General features: G+C 41.5%; 1 long non-coding RNA gene across 1 annotated transcript in view; it reads right to left on the bottom strand.

Annotated features, from left to right (window-relative positions):
• Positions 1-662: 662 nt before the first annotated feature.
• Positions 663-19700, bottom strand: part of LOC142924789 (uncharacterized) — a 67962-nt gene continuing 48924 nt past the window's right edge. Inside the window, exons 2-3 of the long non-coding RNA XR_012941861.1 lie at positions 5307-5367; positions 663-3606 (exon numbers count right to left, since the gene is read on the bottom strand). This is a non-coding gene — a long non-coding RNA (uncharacterized LOC142924789). The remainder of the gene's footprint in view (positions 3607-5306; positions 5368-19700) is intronic.

The following is a 19700-nucleotide window of genomic DNA, read 5'->3' as shown; positions in this document are numbered from 1 at the left end:
CAGCGAAACAAATATATGTTGATGTGTTAACATGCAAAGGAGAGAGAATGAACTGGTGCCGACTGGAGCCGAGGGATCGTCGTGAAGAGTGCAAAATGCGCCAATCGTGCCACGAGTCATTTCAGAGAAATGAGACCCCAGTCTTGGCTTAAAACAGATGTCCCCAGTAGAGGCTAACACGCACCGTCACACTGTCATTTTACCTATGAAGAAATATCGTGTCACCTTTAAAAATACCACATCCGAACTATTTATGTGCTCTAAATCTATTTGACAATCGGGCTTAAAAGCTCGCAAAGCTTGCATGCAATAAACAAGAGACAGAAAAAAAAAACCTCCATATAAAGCAGTTGGAATGTTTGCCTAAGATATGGCATACATAAAAAAAATGCTGATATATATACGTAAAGCATGCAGGACAACACAACAAAGCAAGAAGACACATGCTCTATTTGAACATGCACATGCAACCTGCTGTCTGGAGTGTTGTGCCACCATCAATATTTTATTAGGGACCTTGAAGCTTGCAGAATACTAGAGTAATCCCTGCCACGGCACAGATCGTCACTTTACTGCTGTTCCTTTCCGTCGCATCTTGTCTTGAGCAGATATTTAACTTCTCGTGCAGCCCGAAACTACACTGTGTGGTGCCTTCAGAGAGCAGTAACGCACGTCAAATTAATATTTAACCTCAATGAAGGCTGCGCCTTGTAATGGAACCTAATTACTAAATCCCAGGAGGTTTTTTTTTCCTACTCTCAAATACATTGCTGTCTGAAAGCATGCGCTAATTGTAACAAAGGCATTCTAACGCCAGAGGTCCAATATACTACATACTAAGGCTGTGTACATGTCACCCATATATATTTAAAATGTGCTTTCACATAGTTTTACCTATGACCAAATTACCCGCAATGTGCCTACACTCCCATCAAATCTCGAAAGCTAAGCAGATGGAGGCGTGGAGAGTGCTTGGATGGGTGGCCACCGTGCGTTAAGGTGGTATAGGCTGCTGCGGGGCTACGTTATCAAGAGGGTAATTGTGGGAAAAAAAACCCCACTTTGTTGCACTATACTCTGCTCGAGCATACATGCTCCTTGCCATCTGCACTTAGCAGCGTGGGGAGATCGGGTGGAATAATCCACACGATCCACGAAGCCCTGGGTAAGGGAGGCCCTCACCCAGCATTGGATTGATAAAAAGGGCTGTCCGTGCAACTGTTTTACATAGTTGCGGTGTCCGTTCAGCGATATAATACGTTTACATTGCAATAAATACGTTTTAATGTGGTAATAGATGCTGCGTACAAGTCGAGTCCTGCTCCAGTGTGGGGTGAGCACCATTTGCCGTTAACAGTCCTGAGCTGGTGGTGGAATTTTCCACATTCCTTTGAAAAAAACCCAATTGATCTCACAGAACAGTACTTATTTTATTGACGATGGAGGGATAAAGGGCCAACACATGACTAGGATTAGAACTTGCTGCCTTCAGACTGTGAGCCGGAATACTCTATCCAAATTAAATATCAAGTCTCACTTACATTGATGATGGGCTCTATCAAGTTGGTGGTGCATACCTGGTGATCCAGCTCGTTGGAGGTAAGAGTTGTTGGGTGACAGATTTGTGGAACTCCAAAACCCATTGGGTTATGAGGTGGCCAGGAGATGACAGTACAGCAAATGGATTAATTAACCTAGCTGCTTGTAACGTTGTGTCTTATCACCTCACATACGTGTAGTTTCTCCACATATCCCGGTTTCTTTCGACACTCAAATTACTCACTTATGTTACTTGGACAAACATCCGAATGACGGATCCTGCTGAAAATGATCCTTGAGAAACGGAGGCTTTCCCGGATGGCGACATTATAGAGTCTCTACAGGATGACTAATTTGACTTACAGCAAAGGGATACAACTGGTTTGATTGACTCCAGGGGTATGACGGGTTGAGTTCACCTCTGTTGGGAGGGGGAAAAAAAAGGATTAATTTGTCCAACTTGTTTTCGGCGTTGCACCGCGTGTCCGTCGGCATGATGCTCTACACTTCATGCCACGTGCTGGGCGCTTCTTCAGAAACCGAATTGTAATCTACTATGCTCCATCGTCGATGCTGCCCTGCCTTGCGACATCGCGTTTCATGCAACGGGAGCTTGAAAATGTAGTTCCCGACGAAGCATCCGTCAAAATAAAAACGTCGGACATCGTGCAGAACAGCCACACGGCACGTCGAAGAGCCACACGGCACAACCGCGAAAACCCTACGCGGGAGTATAAATTAAAAAGATTTTTCAAGATGACCCATTCACATAGAAGTCATCTGACAACAGCCAGTCATGTTTCCTTTGGCGTACATTCTGTTCATTTATTAATAGCAATAATGTGTTGGCCCTTGCCATGTCGATTAAGATCATTCTTCAACCCGTCCCTTTGATTGCGTTCGTGTTGTATGTATTTCACATTCAACAACGGCGCATTATTAGCTGTTGTTATAAATGTGGGATTTGTTTTTCTTATTTGAAAAAGTAACTTTCAGAAAAAATAAACATTTACTTTGCTAAATTCTATGAAGACATTTTTCATTTCTACTGGCCTGGCCTACCTTGAAATATGAGCATATCTTAAAAAATGCATTTTAAACATTACAAATCATTAACTATTAATTCAGAGATATTCAAACATCACAGTCATGGCTGAGAATTATGTTAAGGGTATCGACACAATAGCGCTATTGGCCGATATCATTCAATTAACGAAATAACCACATTACGTCTTTGTAACGAGCTAGCATACTACCAACAGAGGCTTCAATTTACATCGTGCTTATTTCGCCAGTCTGTATCGTCATTAGTTTTATTATTATTATTATTGCACCTGCGGAACATTTTGTTTTAATGAAAGCACATGATCAGGTGCACGGTCAGAGGGTAACTGTGGTGGAGTATTAGCTCCTTGTTTACGTTGGCACATCTTGGGCAGGAAGAGGTCCCTTCAAAGGGTTAATCCAGGGAGTGTGGGAGGTAGCGGTGAGCTCGTGTGGTGACATTTGTTTAGTGTCTGCCGCTGAATTGGCGATGAAGTAAGATGATCTGCGGAGGAGGTCTCCCGGGCCGGCTGGCCTGACAGAATAATTTATGGGAACCTCTCCAGAGAGTCCTGCTGCTGCCAACCTCCCCCTAAACTCCTGCCAGCTCTTAAACTGCTTTGCATCACCTGCTCGTGCTATGCTCACCGAGCAAACAACAAAAACAACGAGAAAAAATGAACAGAATCTGACATTGTTATCTTAAGTATGCCGTTTGTTCCCTAAGTCAGTTAAGCTGACGTAGCCTCTTTTCATACGGTCACCTTCATATCCTCCATCATGCTCAAAACACTTTCATCATCAACAGGCCTGACTATTCATATTATGCTTCTCCATGACAATTGCTACAGTTTATATACAAAGTGTTTGTATAACGCGTTTTATATATATAAGGTGAGAATATTTCCAAGTTGGCTGTGAAGAAAATCATCATCAGCAATGATCAATCTACTGCTGGATGAAAGCCGCCCCGAAGCTGCCGCCATCTGTTGCGATTCCACGATGTCGCAATCCACCGAGCACCTGCAAATGGGCCAAGTGGTTAACAAAATAGTACGGGGATTGAAAAAATAAATGACAAATACAAAAATATTTAAAATATATATTTATTTTAATTTGTCATTTTTGCACCAAAAGCCTGCCAATGCAAATGCCATTTTAGAATAAAGTCTAATGTTTTACAAGTGACATGGCACATTGTTCCAGCGTGAAGCAATTTGCTAGTGACCTATCATGTCAGCTTTTTGTGTGGGCAACACCTTCACTAATCATTAAAGGCAGTGTTTATATTGCTGACACATACGCAACAGGATCTAGCAATAAATAAGCTGACATTCATCTTCTAACCTAGCCCTTCACCGCAACCTAATTACGTGTTTGGGAGAACATGCAAAAAAAAATCAATTTCCCGTCAGTCTTGGCGACTCTCATCACACTGCTAAATCATTCATTTACACCGCAGACGCTCCCCGAAGCCTGACCCAAACCGCAGCATCTCGCTGCCTTTTTTAATTCTCGCTCGCTTGTGCCGTTGCATAGTCCACGAGGCTCTTCACAAAGACCTTCAGCTTTAATTTGGTTACCTTCCAGAGCAAGAAGACACCCCCCAAGGGATGCAAATGCACTCGCTTGCCGAGTGCACCCAGAGAACGGAGACCCCCACCCCAATCCCGTTGTGCGGACAAACGGCAGAGCACAGCTCCTCGGGTCTGTAAATTTACAAGGCTGCTAAAACTCGATTTTTATGCATGCCAAATATGTTTAGGTGCTCTTTTATGTTGAGACTTGCACAGGCTTTAACTAAACATGCGGCATGAAAATATATCGTCTACGGTGACAAACAATGTGCGTTGTAATTATTCTTGTCTACGACAAGCTCAACTCTTCTAAATGTATTCATTGTGTGTATGCATATGCATAAAAATACAAAGATCTTCCCCCCTCCACCCCTATAGCCCGGGCATATTTGTTGGGGAAAGTGTTGTTCGAGAGCACCTATGAAGGCCGGTACGGTACACGGAGGGGGGGGGGAGGGCAAACCTCGCCTGTTCACACAAATGTTAATTTATTTCAAATTCTATCCACTGCAATTGTCTTGACAAATATTTAATGAAGTGGATTTTAAATACCACAATAAATATTATGCACAACAATCGAAAAATGTTCAATTGTTATTAATCTTACATAAATTAAAATGTACAGCTTAATAATATTTTAGAAAAAACATTTAATTCGAAAATGAAATGTAAAGCTTTCATAGTTTTAAATATGTAAATTATTTAGACAGGCTGAATTTTGAGCCATTTGAGCCCAATATAGTAATGCGTTTTGCCATTTAAAAAAAAATCTGTTCACAATTAACATATTTTAATAAACCTTATAAATTTCAAATTGCACATTCACATTGTCATCAGCCAGTGGTGGACAATTAAACAGGGTTACAGGAAAACGTAATCCCTCACAATTGTTATCCCCATTGCAATTTCAGAATAAAAAGCAGACAGACATACTTGAAAAGTTTAAAAGAATGGAAATTTATCGCGGCGACTTACATATTATTTATTTATTTGGATTTAGATGCATAAAAATTACAACAGCTATAAAAAAAACCCGGTGAAGGCATTAACGCGAAAATGTAACCTTTTTACACGCAGACAAACGCTTGACCTTTAGGCAAGTGAAAATTGGTTTCGTTCATGAAAGTTCACAATTCGCTCACCTACCCAGTTTCGTGCCGAGCTAATTCCCGGATGGAAGAAGAGGCCATGGAAACGATATTCTTCCCTGAAAATCAATTTTCTGCAGTCATTACCATACATTTGTGCTCTGGGAGCACCTCATTTGTCTCACTGAATGTTCCATTTATCATTTCAGGCCATTTCCGTTCAAGCCCCCTTATAAAAAGTATAAAGCGAGTGCCTGCACGCTGGTTTAAAGTCGGGATGACATAATCCCATGAAAATTGCATAACCTTTCTAAGGAGAAAAGAACAAAATCTATCCAAAAGATAAGACGGCACTGTGAAAAACAAATTACGAATGGCACACTTACATTTCTTTTGTTCCAGTGTGATTGTTTGACCTTCATAATACCACTTATATGTGCCAGTCAAGATAATTTGGAAACTATCGTTTGGCTTAAACAAAAGTCCTCCATCTGAAATGTTCATACTTATTTTATAAACATGACAGTCATGTTCCTCGTTGGTGCAGCTGTCCTATAATTATACCGTTTCGACATTTGAACTCGTACACATTTTTCTGCGGAATATCTGTGGACAACGAGGCACACTACAGACTAAGGACCAACATAACATTCTCCAAAAAAACAACCGTCTGGCATGCCACACTAGTTACTAAGTACGTTGGTTAAGACGAAACAATAGTTCAAGGTTGTTCCAAAACAAACTTTTGCTTTATCTTCACTGCGCAAGGTCGCAGCTTTACAGTTGTAAACAATGAGTGTGATGCATTTCGCGGATAGTATGATAATTATCATATAATGCACAGCCTGGTGGGCATGGTGACGCTGTGTGTTATATAAATATGGACAACTAACCGTGGCGGAGGAGGGGGGGATCAACGCACATGGATACACATCCCTCAGCTACCACGTGGCATTTTGGACGATGCTGCCGGGGCATTACTAAAGTGTGCCATCTGCTGTGGAGTGAATGTTCAAGACATTGTGATATCCATCACACACAAAAAAACGGGCCATGTAAACCGCAGGCGTGAGAATATTGATGATTAAAAATCGATTCTTATGCTCACGAAAGATGCATTGTTTCATCACACGTAAGAGAACCATTATTCAATATTCCTGAAACTGAATGCTAACGTTATGTTAAGGCTAATGCAAACTAAACCGGTACAAATAAGACAGTGAAAATGAGATAAAAGTTGTATTTTTGTGGATTGCAGCGAAGCTCAGAAATGTGTCCATTCCTGGTGGTGGTGTTGAATCCTAATATGCCTCGTAACATTGTACTTGCTACTTGTATGGTTGTGGGATGTTGTATTGTTGCATACAAAGCAAGGAATACACACTCTGATGTAGTTTCCAAGTGTGTTCCTTTGACATACATTTTAAATTGTTTATCAAACCTGTTGTACAAGACTTGTTTTTGCTTGTATGTTCTTCAATAAATTCCTGTACTTCATTCCAAATTCTTGTTATGACTAAGTCATTGGCAAATCTGAGATGCTGCTGTGAATAATTAACAAAATAATGTTTCCCTGTCTGACTGCCCTTCCAACATGGGGTGCCACGGTGGCTATGAGATGTTAACTCCCTCGCCTGGTATCCAGGAGGTCGTGGGTTCGATCCTGACCCTGACGCCTGCTGCTGTATATTTGGATTTTGCGTGTCTCTCTCATCATCATCACGGTGGCTAGTAGATGTTAACTACCTCGCCTGGTATCCAGGAGGTCGTGGGTTCGATCCCGACCCTGACGCCTGCTGCTGTATATTTGGAGTTTGCACTTTCTCGTGGATTTTTCTCCGGGTCCTCCGGTTTTTCTCTCCAAAGTTAGAAATGCGCGTTCAAAGTATTTGGCTGCTATACAATTCAGCATGATAAGCCACTTCGTTGAGCTTTCATTTGTCGCCAAGTCAGTTCTGAAAAAAAGTGAAATAGCTCAATGGGCCTTACCTGGTAAAACAAAAACAGTAACAAATAGTATATTTAATTTACTCTTCTTCATTGAGTGTCAATGTTGCATTAATAAAGTTATTATTGTTGCATTGATTTAGGCTTTGGTTCGTGAGAGCTTGGATGACAATCAAATTGGAAGCAAGAAAGTTGGCGTGCTTTGGGAAAACTGAACTCAATAATTAAAGGCAACACACCAATGTGCTTAAAGGTAATATATATTTATCCATGCTTATTTTTTTTGCTTTGACATGAATGTGAACAATGGCAAAAAATCGAGCAAACGCTGAACTGTGCACATAAGCATTGGGAGGGGCAATGCTTTCAATTACCCTTATATGGATCAGAGAGCATATGCAGGTTCGAGACATTGTATTTACTGTTCAGAGAAAAGTTCAGTGGACTTGGGAAGAACAGAAGGGAGGTAGAGGTGAGTAAGGTTCAGACTCACGATGGAGTGGCAGCCAAGCCCGAGAGGACATTCACCACGGAGATTGGGCTAAGTGTTCAGCTCGTGTTACATCGCGATAGCATGAGAGATGGCGGCGGATTCGTAAGGCCTTCATTTCGGCAGTGAACAGATCATGGATGATAATGATATGCAGTATATAAAACGATAAAAGGTTAAAGGAAACTGCAAAGCTTGCGTCAGCTGCGTGCCTTTTCTTGTTCGATATTCCAGTTGTCATTTGGTCTCATTAAGATGCTCTCTCAGTTTGTGGTTGGTGTTCCAAGCCACAGGCAATTCCCACTGAATTATAAGAACCCTTACATCTGTCTACACACACTACATACCTTTGTTAGATGTGCAACTTTGTCGGACAATGGTTTTTTTTTTAATACAAATCTTTCATCAGCCTGACAGTAGGATTTCAGTTTTCTTATGGCATGTAATAGTGCAAAGAAATCGGGCCCATTATCACTCGCTTTTCTTTTTAAAACACAACACAGCAGATGGCTTTAGATGGCCTCTATTAGGGTAGCTGCCACTGTATCCAGCATCTCCTATATATAAGATCAGAAAAAAAACAATGGGCATCTCTGTAATGCGACTGTTTATTGTAAACTGGAGCCAAGTGCTCGTTATTGAGAGTGAGTTTTGCGTTTGTTGAGATTTTTTTCTCCAACTGAAAAATACAGAGCACAGATTCACTTCCAATGCTAACAGACGTCGATAAGGAGACAATCGCCACAGACGAGTGTCTCTAGATGACAACTCAAAACGACTGAGATCACGTGAAGAGCTCTTCAGAATAACATGTAGACCATTTACATTAATCAATGTCACTCACTATATGCGCGTGTTTACAAAATATATATTAACATGTACACATAGTAAAGAAAGGTAAATAAAATATTCGAAAGACAATATTTTATCCAGTGACTTATAATTGTACATGTATAATACTCCCACCAAAAAGACTACGTAGAAAAAAAACATTGAATGTTTCATGTAGGTTATAAAATCACTTTGAAATATAGGGGCAACTACCTTTTAAATTCATAACTGTTGATCATTATATGTAAACCATATTTACATATTCAACACCATTAAATTACCAAAATAGCTTTTATAAGAAAGACCGGAGTATTCACATAAAGGAATCCCTTTCATGTTGTTGGTTTTATTATAGTGAACAGTCCGATAGTTTATAGAGGGTACTCTTGCCAATAATGTCTGTTAACCAAGCAGCATATATTTAATTTTCCCGATCCCGCTGATGAGACCCAGAAAATCGAAAGTAAAAACAGTCCAGAGTTGACTTGCTAAAACAAAATCTTCTTAATAATGGTCAGCAAGGCTCATAGGTTGATGGACTAACACGTTTCTAGTTATATGTACAGACACAGAAAGAAGGTCTGCTTATATATACATTTTTATTATACTGTAAAGTAGGTACAAAAGCTATGAAGACATACCACAAATTTTGATTTAAAGCTTTCGTGACGTAGAAGGGAAACAATAAAATAATAAAAAATAACAATAAAATTCTCACGACGTTTCGACTGCAAAACAAGCAATCATCATCAGGTGTGAAAACCACAGCAAGACCAATACAATGGCAGCAATGGTCACCTCTTCTCTATTCTACCCACAGGGGTTGGGCAGAGAGAGTAGTCACTCACACCACATGAAAAGCCCCCTGGTTTCAGCCCGGGGGAGGCATGTGGTCCTCCTGCCCGACCTTCTCACCACTGCCTCCCACCCTCTCACACCCCCTAGCCCCCCCCCCCCGCCACCCCAGATATCACAAGTTACAGGCAACTTAGACTTTTTTTCTCCCACTCTCCGAACCTTGACAGTACAAAGAGCCGTGCCCTGCGGCTATCTGATTTCAGTGAATATGGAAATGTGCCAGCTCTTGATCATCCTGAAAATTTTCCCGCCATCTGCTCCCACGGTGAGACCCCATCTCCGTGCGTGCTAATGGCTGAGAAGCCACACAGTCTCCACTTGGCTCCGCTTACATCAAAACACTGTGGTTTATTTCATTTCAGGGGCTGCTAATCTGGAATATTTGCTTTCCTGTGCAGGCAAACTATCGAAGACAAAAAAAACTTTATCTGGACAGAGTAGCTGGATTTTTTTTTCCTTTTCAATTGCATGTCTGTTTTAATTGCCTAAACATTTTAGTAAAAAAATATCATTTGTTTTACATGCGATTCCAAATAGCCATTGGGCAACTGGCAAATAAATGTATCATTGGGTTGAAAAATAAATTCAGTGACGACCCGTGATCACTTTGAACGCAGTCAAAAATATATTGGAAACACACACAAAGAAATTGCCAAAAGGAATGTTCTCCAATAAAAATTGAGGGAAGAAAGTGTTTATAATTCTGCAGACAAAAGGCACTCAATTTTATTGAATTTCAACAAGCTTTTTTCAATCAATTGAGAGGACTTTTCATTACTTTTTTTACCCAAGTGTGGGGCTCGGCTCAAGACACGAGTCACGATAAGCGATTCGAGGGGATGTGTTTGAACACCCAATCCGGTGGCAGGCTCGACAGAATATTCTCTGAATCATTTAAAGTTTCAGTGGGAGCCCTGCCAGAGTGTTTTATCACCCTTTATTTTTCACATGGCAATGGACTATGTCATGCACGCAGCAATGGTCTCATCACGGGAGAGTTTACAGTGCGAGCTGAACTTGGCTCACACCGATATTGATTTTGCACTTGATATGTGGCCACTTCTGGAGAAGCCCTCTTTGAATATGTATATAGTAAAGCAATAGCACCACACTCACAGCAGTTGCTACAACTGGACATTTCATATTCCACGAGACACAAACTATGGTTGAGAACTTATTTTTTTAAAATCACGAATTGTTGAGCGAATATATACAAGGTAAAAAAAAGGTACAGGTGCTGCCCTGTGATTGCTCACTCAAGCCATTGCCGGTGGAAGGGGCCCTTTGATTCAAGTGAGCTTTAGAGAGTTCGTCGAAAGGGTTTTGGCCCAACTCTTTCATGCTGGCTACTTGTATTGGAAGAGGTGCAGCACACCCACACTTTACTCCACCAACGTGCGAGCTGCCGATCAGCCGTGGCGTGCTCGTTTATCCTTGCCGGGTGGACAGAGGCGGAGGAACTTGCTAATCGGAATGTAAGTCTAGTGCGCTAACCATAATAACACGTGGGTGGCATCCAAAGTGAATGCCGCATAATTATTTCAAAATATGCAGCCATTTGTAAATCCACCCCTGGCTGAAGGTTTCCACATTCTGTGTCGGTCGTGGAGGTTACTTTGACCATACTTTAACCATGCTGGTCAGTGCGGGGTGGTGAAGTTAAATGTGACTTTAAGTGTTCAACTGCTTAAAACAGTAGTCTCATTCTCAGGGCCACATGGAGGCATTGAGCAGCAGGAAGAGCAATGCAAATGGCTAAATCTTCTACCCAGAGCAATTTAATAGACTATGCAATATCTAAAGATATATTATCACTGTGCAAGTTAAGTTAACGATATGTAATTAATTGGTCGTGACTGTGAGATATAGTGCAGAAACCTGGACAATTCATAAAGAGGCAGAGCAAAAACTGGACATGTTTAAAGGTTTCTGTTATCGGAGGTTTCTTAACTTTAAATGACAGGATCATGTATCAAATAATGGCCTCGATGATAAATCTGAACAGCCACCACTTAACGTAATAACTCAAGAAGAATAACTGTGTTGGCTTGATCATGACTCAAAAATATGCCTATATGGACCTCCCAGGTCAGAAAATAGAAGCGGGGGAAAATACAATACAATTTTGATTTATTAGTGTCTAAATTGCAACCGTATCTCAAGATGCTGTACAAAACAGTGGGGCGTGGGCTTTTTGTAGGAGAGGAGTATTTACTTGTATTGTTTATTTATGTTATACACGGCAAGCGATGACACGACCGGGTACGGTTCTCGCGGTTGTGCTTACGAGCCTCTTCAACCACATTTCCGGGTTGCGCAGTGTGTTGCTCGCGATCATAGCTGACGTTTCGATCAAAAGTAGCGGGAGAACTCTTTCGAGAACTTCCGCACCTGAACACGTGTTCCTGAAGCTTCAAACAGCACGTGAAGCTGAGCGGCAGGCATCGTGAAGAAACACGACCGGAAGGCCCTCTAAAAAAAAAAAAGGGAGCTTGAAAAAACGGCCATAGGCAGCGGAGAATGAAGAAGTTCTTGAGTTTGGACCTGCATAGAGGGCAGCAAGTCAAGAGCAAGGGATGGATGGGGTCAGCAGAAGAGGATGAGTGACATCCCATTGAGTGAAGGTTAATTAGGACCTTGGCCAGAAAGCCTTGTTTGATGTGAAGTGCATGGAGTAGAATAATGGGAAGAGAGATATTTTGGGGGTGGTGGTAAATTCATAGAATATCTTGAAGATGGCTTGGGTGACCTTGCAGTTGATCCAGGACCAGATGAGGAGTCAGTGAAGGTATCAGTTTATCAGGGTGTCGTGGTCACATTTACAGGTGAAAGTCCAAAGTCTGCCAGTTTTCGATCATTCGGGGTTGAAATTAGGGATTTGGGGTGGCCATAGGAGGAGAGAGTTGAAGTAGTAAAGATGCGAATGGAGACAAGCGGTAGTCTTGGGGGGGGAAAGCTGGAGTTTGTATGTGGGAGGTATAGAAGTATGGAGATTTGAGGCCCCTGCAGAGTCGAGTTAGGCAGGAAGACAGAGCGATCTGAGGATAAATGACAATGAGGAATGTTTCATACACTCTTTGCCAATGAAATATCAGTGTTTAGGAGGTGCATGCTCAAACTGGCAGAACGTCGAGCGAATGGGAGGGTCTTGTTTAAAAAAAATATAAGCTTAGAAAATGCAGCTCATCTTTAAATGACCTTGAGAGTAAATCCACAAATAAAATGATCAGGTTTAAAAGGACTTGTTGGCTTCAGCAGCTTAAGGCTATAATAAGATGATGGAAGATAATACACTGTGGACGGCAATGACGGATGACTGCAGATACAATATTTGAATTAAATTGTATCAGTCAATAGTGGCGTAACAATGTATGGCCGCTTGTCAATCCACTGCTGTATGAAGGTCTCGACTTGCTGTATTGGTAGTGGGGGTTGCTTGACTGTACTTTGCCATGCTGGTCAGTCCACGTTGGTGAAGTGGGAGGGGGTAAGAAAGAACGGTTTAAACTATAAACTAATTTTTATTTTACCAGGTAAAGTCCACTGAGCTCTATAGCTCTTTTTCAGAAGCGACCTGGCCACGAATGATTGCTCAACGAAGTGGCTTATCACGTGGAAATGCATAGCAGCCAAATACTCTAAAAGCATGTCGATTCTAAATTGTGGAGGGAAAAATCGGAGGACCTGGTGAAAAATCCACACGACCACGGGGAGAACTTGCAAACTCCAAATATACAGGTTAACATCTCGTTACCACGGTGCCCAATAGCACTCACCACAGATGTCAGCCGTAGCAGCAGATTTCACTCAGTTCTCAGTGTTCATAGCCTATTGTGCTAACCACTTCACCACGAGTCCCTCATTAACCACATAAAATCTTTATATTTAGGAGCAGAATAGCAAACAACGAACACAAGACGAAAAAAAGTGTTCCTCGCACACAATGCGAACTGCTGAGCTCTTGAGATAAACACACCCTGCAGGTGGCAAGTTAATAAACACGTTATTTGCTATGCACACTTGATTTAGTTCACCCCTAATGCATCGATCTTTAACTGTTTGCACCACTAATGTGCATTGCGCACACCTCACCTGCAAATGATCATGCATTCTAAACGAGACCATCAAATGCCCCTGTAGTAAGAAGCACGTTTCCACCAGCGCAAGGGCGGGTGTTCTTTAAATAACAATTGGTCAACTGGTTAAATAAAGGTCACGGAGATACAATCCAGCTCGGTGTTTTATAACGCGATCAGATGGTTCAATTTCTTAGGAAAGGTCACCAAAAGGTTTAAGGATTTCTTGGGATTCACGCAAGATCTCACGGCAGGGTCCTCGGTTGGCTTTTTAACTGTGTCGCCCCGAGCCCAGACCACTGCTTGCGGCTTCTCTTGTGCCTACAAAGTCCGTCTGCAGGAGTAAGATTTTCAAAAGGGGGAAAGCTGTTTAAGTCGGCGGTGATAATGAGCCTAAGAGGGAAATCGCCAAGAATTTGTTTTTTCTTACATGGTGCGTTCATTTAGTTTAAACTGGATGCAGGATGGTAAAGAAATAGTCAATCTTTCGCTGTGCAGCGTCTGCTTAAAGAGCGCCCTTTTAAGTAGTGGGCGATACATCACGTTTAGCAGGTGGTTAATTTGTTCATGACACCGGCACACAATGGCTTTCTCACAAATAGTCCACGAGACTGCGTCAGGGACGTGTAGATGCTCGCTTGCGTCTCAGTTCCCCGCTGTACGGAGCGAGGTTCTGTTTCTGGTCAATGTGTAGGATTAATGATGACAATAGTAATAATGATAACGTTCTTTCGTTTTCAAAAGGAATCCTCTCGCCAAGTCGTAAGGCTGCTCCAGCAGAGTCCTGCAATTGAGACGTTTGGCATATTCCATGACTATGTGTTTAACATGTGGGAGAGGAAGTTGGAGTACTTGGAAGAAACCCAGACATACAAGGGGGTAAAAGCACCACACAAATAGATCCAATCCACTGCTATATTGCCATCTCTTGGACACCTTCAATCCCAAACCTATAACACCTATTGTTGCAGGAGTTTTATAGGTTTTTACTGAGGTAGCAAATTATACCCCAGATTAAGATTCTGTGTTTACATTTAATAGAATATATAGTGGTTGGGATTTTGTATTTTGCAGCTCTCCATACGTGCAAGAAAATCATAGCATATATATAAAAAAAATTGCATAGGCCTCATTATGGCAGGTTTGTGGCCGACCATACTAATCGCAGGTGAGGGGGGAAGGACAAACTGAACACAAAAAGCAGCTCTAAAGAAACAAGTTTTAAATTTAGATTTTAAAAAGTGCATAGCTTTAGTGGCTTCTGACCATCGGAAGGAAGAGCATTCCAGACGGCCGCAGAAGCACATCTGAAAGCACGAGCTGCAGTGACCGTCTTTGCACTGGTGATTTAAAAGTACAATAAAACTGATGATGTGTCGTCTTAGAACAGTGGTTCTTAACCTTTACTGCAGCCGGGAACCCCTTTGCTTCTCAAAAAGGCGTCTCTCACCCCCTAGGGTGCATGCACTCCAGGTTAAGAACCACCACCGTAGAACATTAGGGGTAACAGCAAACCTAAGAAGAACGCCATTATGTATCTACCCATATGAATACAAATATATTTTAGTCCAGAATTGTGTTTAAAAAAGCAAGCTTTGGGCTAGTTTTCACCTTTTGGTTCTCATCAGCACAGTCAAGCTGGTTAAATGAATATGACTGGATTCCAGATGTTATGGGCAAACAATATGAACGAACATGTTTTAATAGTAAAAACAGTCGGCATATATTTTAGCACAAGTATCGACGTGTCACATTAACCGGACATTAGTTAACATGTGACGAGATTATTCAGTGCTCACAATTTGTTGAGAAAGGGTTTAACCACTAAGTTCAAGTGAGATGCTTGTGAATACATTGCATGAGCCTAAAAAAAAACTCAGTTCAATTCTTACCATGCACCTCATTGGTGGAATGAGAATCAGCCCTTATATGTTGGGCCTTCACTAGATTAACCCAGTTGGAAACAATTTGCATGGCGCTGTAAACCAATACTGGTACGGATAGAACAAAGGTCAGATGGTGAGGACGAAACCGTTAACTTTTGCCATCATGTCATTCATGCTAGGCAAACCACGTGCTTCTAAATAGGAATTGCCGCCACAATCGAACAACAGTCATTCAACAATTTAACATTTCCCCGCAGTGTGTATTGACATACAATTAGTTGTATGCTGCATGCTAAGAGTACCCAACATAATTCAATAAGCCTCGCTTTACAATTTAGAGGCTGGTCACAACATTGTTCCTACCAGTTGTGTGCTTTGAGATATATAGGAAATTGTTGTCAAATTGACGTGGATAAATGGCTAATAACATATGAATGGGAGGTTTCTCCTTCTCTGCTTCTGCCCCCTCCCCCCATTCAGGAACTCCTTCCCCTCCCCACCAACCCCGCTATCGGTCCTGCCGACTCCCTGGCCCGACTTCCAGTCCAGGCTCATGGCATTCGTCTCTAACTCTGCCAACGACACCGTCTGCTATCTACAACCCGATTTCAAATCGCAGATTTCCTTTAATGCTCGAACGCCTCATTTTTGGCCCTGTGACGCACATCTCGCTTTTGGTGAAAGGTTTCGAGACGCGGCTGCTATGTAGACGCTATACAAATCTAAATTGTATCGCAACAATGAGTGGCAATAGCGCCGCTTGTTTGGCCAACATGCTGCCATTCCTCTTCTTACCCTCACGCACCTGGAAAAAAACCCGACTAGATGTGTGTAACAAAACACCCCCATGGCGATTCGATGCAACGTCGCAAATCCGGGGTCACGACGATTCTATTCTAGGATTGCTTCTCTTGCCGTCGTCTCCTTTTGCGACGGTGGCCGTCTCGCGTGTTCTGCGCAACTCTTCGGTGTGTCGCCCGAAGTGTCTTTCGCGGCGATAGCATGCTGGCACCGGTGTCTGACGTTTCCCTCCACGTGCGTGGGAAACGTCAGATATCGTGTACAAGCTGAAAACATCATTGGACCTCCTTTGCCCGTACCAAAATATAATAATAGGGTTTTTCCCCTTTTTTTCTGGCAACAAAACTGAAACCTTTTTACAAGGATTCATGTTTACTGCATTAACCACAATACCTGCAGTCAAAATTCAAACAAAAAACATACTATGATAATATATGCATTGTCCTTGGTGTGGACCAATCAGTTTCAAGGACAATGCATATATTATCATAGTATGTTTTTTAGTTTGCATTTTGACTGCAGGTATTGTGGTTAATGCAGACATGAATCCTCGTAAAAAGGTTTCAGTTTTGTTGCCAGAAAAAAGGGGAAAACCCTATTAATAAGCTGAAAACACTTTGGAGAGAGCTGAACGGCACAACTGTGAAAACCCATGCCCTGATATTATTTGGGTCTATTTTGTGTCCCGTCTTGTTTGCTCCATGAGCCTCTCGGCACATTTGTGAACATCAGCTCTAACATGCACGATTATTTGCATGTACTGTAGAGTAACACATTGACTCTTGCACATCCATTCTGCATCTACTAATGCCGACTTATGTTGGATACTAAACCAGATGTACAGGCACATTTTGTAAAAAGGAAAAAAACCCATCAATTTGTGGGCAGTTTGGTTTGGAAAAATAATAATTTGTTTGGTTAATTATCCATGAATGTGCTTTATACGAGTGTAAGCAGGATTGCATGGTGCAAATTGTAGGATTTTGGATTAACAAATTATACGGAAAGAAAAAAATCGACATGTAATTGTTTCAATGTTTTGTATCTGGTGCAACTTTAGTCACATGCATATTGTACGAAGCATGAATGGCGCATTTTAGGTTTTAGACACTCCACCTATTCCTTATTATATCTACTCACATCCAAAGTCATTATGATCAGCCATGATCTATGCACTGCTGGATGGCGGCCTCCCTAAGTTGCTGCTATATCTCGTGGTCTTGCGATGTAAAACTCCATCTAATAACTGAGAATAGCAATTGGCTGCTAAATTATGAACTGCTATCAGCAAAAATGTGGGAAATCATTAATGTTTTAGCTTTGTTAGGAAATATTTTTTTTAATTACATGAACACATAGCAGTTGATTGCATGCCATTAGGGTGCAGAATTTTTTAGTGAGCAGTTCACAAATGGACTCGTATGTAATTGCCTTCCCCGCAAATTGTTAAAACAATTTTCTTAAGGCGGCTCATTTGTAATGTAATCAGAACAGCTCTCAAAGACTCGGGAAACGTGCCACTTCCTGAACTCTTGTGACACGCGGGAATGATGATTTGAACATTTAAATGACCGTAATAATAAACCTGTAAGTTATTATTAGTGAATCAGCTGAAAAAAAATTAAGGTAATTTTCAATCAGTACTCAGAATGATTGTTTAAAAAAAATGTGAACATGTATCTTTTAAAAACATGTAGTAAAATTATTTCACAACATTTCATTTAAGTTTATTTCTAGTTTGCCGTTTTGAACAACGGCTTAGGTTTGTTATAAATACATTACTACACTAATTAAATCTTAATGAAATTGAAGCACGGCTTGAAAATATGCCCTCAAATTTTTCATCAATAAACTGCTTTAATGTGACTCATTACACGAAATAGATAACCATCACCACACCAAAATCTATTCCAATACAGAGTATTATAAAAATCCATATTTTTATTGTTCTTGGAGAATACGAAATAAGGACACCTCGTTTATGATGATAAATAGCCATATTTTCACTAACATTATGAGTGAATGGACCCCGAGCTTCTTGGGGGTTAAACAAGTAGAACTGTAACACAATCAATACTAATTTGTATAACTGATTGCTCTCTTTACAGCTATCATTCCCTTAATCACGGGGGCTTTGTGTGGGCAAAATAAAGCTGTAGGAGGCTGATGATTGCGAAGTCGTTCTTTTTTTAAATTGCTGTTATTAATCAAGCAGATAAAAACGGGGGGGGGGCGCAGGGGGGGGGGGCTGTTGGACACACCTCCGCTTTTGTTTGCACACCCCCTTTACAAAGTTATCCCGATAATGGGGGGAAAAAAAACCTGCACCACCTTGTTAGGACAATTTGCATACACAATAGCGGCGCAACATTCACTCCACACATGAACGTCATCGCCCTCGGCGGGGTTTTTCTTTAATCTCACAGCGGCAAGGTTGCAAACGCCCAAAAGCTGTACGGATGAGACAACGCTCGGGCAGCCGTTCGTTCACGTGACACCAAATGGTCAGCAAAAGGATCGTTTTTTTAGTTTGGCCGCGAGTAGATTTTTGTTTTTTCCACGGCGCCCGGCTTCATACGGGCACGTGTGTTAAGTGCGAGGAAATAAATGCGAAGCTCCCCAAATGCTAATTTCCTTATCGTTTGCCAGAATTCATGTCGTATTTAGCTGAAGGAGGGTTAACCAAAAGCTTCCCATGGACAAGGCCAATGAGCGGGTCCATTAGAGATCATTTGCATTGTTTTCACATCGACTTTTTTTTCCATCTTCAAATGTTGTGAACATTAGTTTGTCGTTTGCGTCACGTCTGAAAGTTGGCGTAACGAGCGCACAACTGCGAAACGCAGAGAAAATATTCGTAGAATTCCCCCCACCACCACCCCAATCACCTCCAAAATAATAAAAAACAGTCGGGGTACGATAATGAGAGCATCTTGAGGCTCCGTGGCCACTGTCTTCAGATCAATTGGGGAAAGAAAACAGGTTGTGGCCTCCTCGTGCTGCGCAAAAAAAACACGATTAATTCTGTAATAAAAAAAAAAAAATTCTGTTACCATTAACTATGATAATTAACTTTGGAAGGCATTCAGCGAGAACATTCAATGAACTAAGGAAATGTATGAGCATTCTGAATTATGCACAATACGTTTCATTGCGGATTTAACTTTCCATATTAATTATGAGGGAAGACCATGCTTTCTGTTTTTAATTTCCATGATGAAATCCATTTGGGTGGAGCGGTGGCACAGTGATTAGCGCAGAGTGCTATCAACCTGGTGAAGCTAAATCAAATTCCCGGCCACAGCTAACGTCAGCAGTGGGTGATACCTGAATCAGTCCTGTGCCTCCCTCTTAACCAACCTTGAGTGACCAGCATGGTGAAGTGTGGTCATATAACCCTCAACCATCATGACATATAGTCGTATAACCCTGAAACAGCATGGTGTGGGGGATGCCTTCATCCAGCTGTTATTTGCAAAAAAACTGCTGTAAAACAATTGAAAACGATATGCATTCGTTTGTCATGCTCAAGCACTGCTTAAATAAACGAAATGTCTCCAAAC

Source organism: Petromyzon marinus, chromosome 17 (genome assembly GCF_048934315.1).
Source record: "Petromyzon marinus isolate PM22_M1 ecotype Great Lakes invasive population chromosome 17, UKy_Petmar_22M1.pri1.0, whole genome shotgun sequence".
Taxonomy (NCBI): domain Eukaryota; kingdom Metazoa; phylum Chordata; class Hyperoartia; order Petromyzontiformes; family Petromyzontidae; genus Petromyzon; species Petromyzon marinus.
The sequence above is the reverse complement of the archived record's forward strand: the minus strand, read 5'-3'. Positions and strand labels throughout refer to the sequence as shown.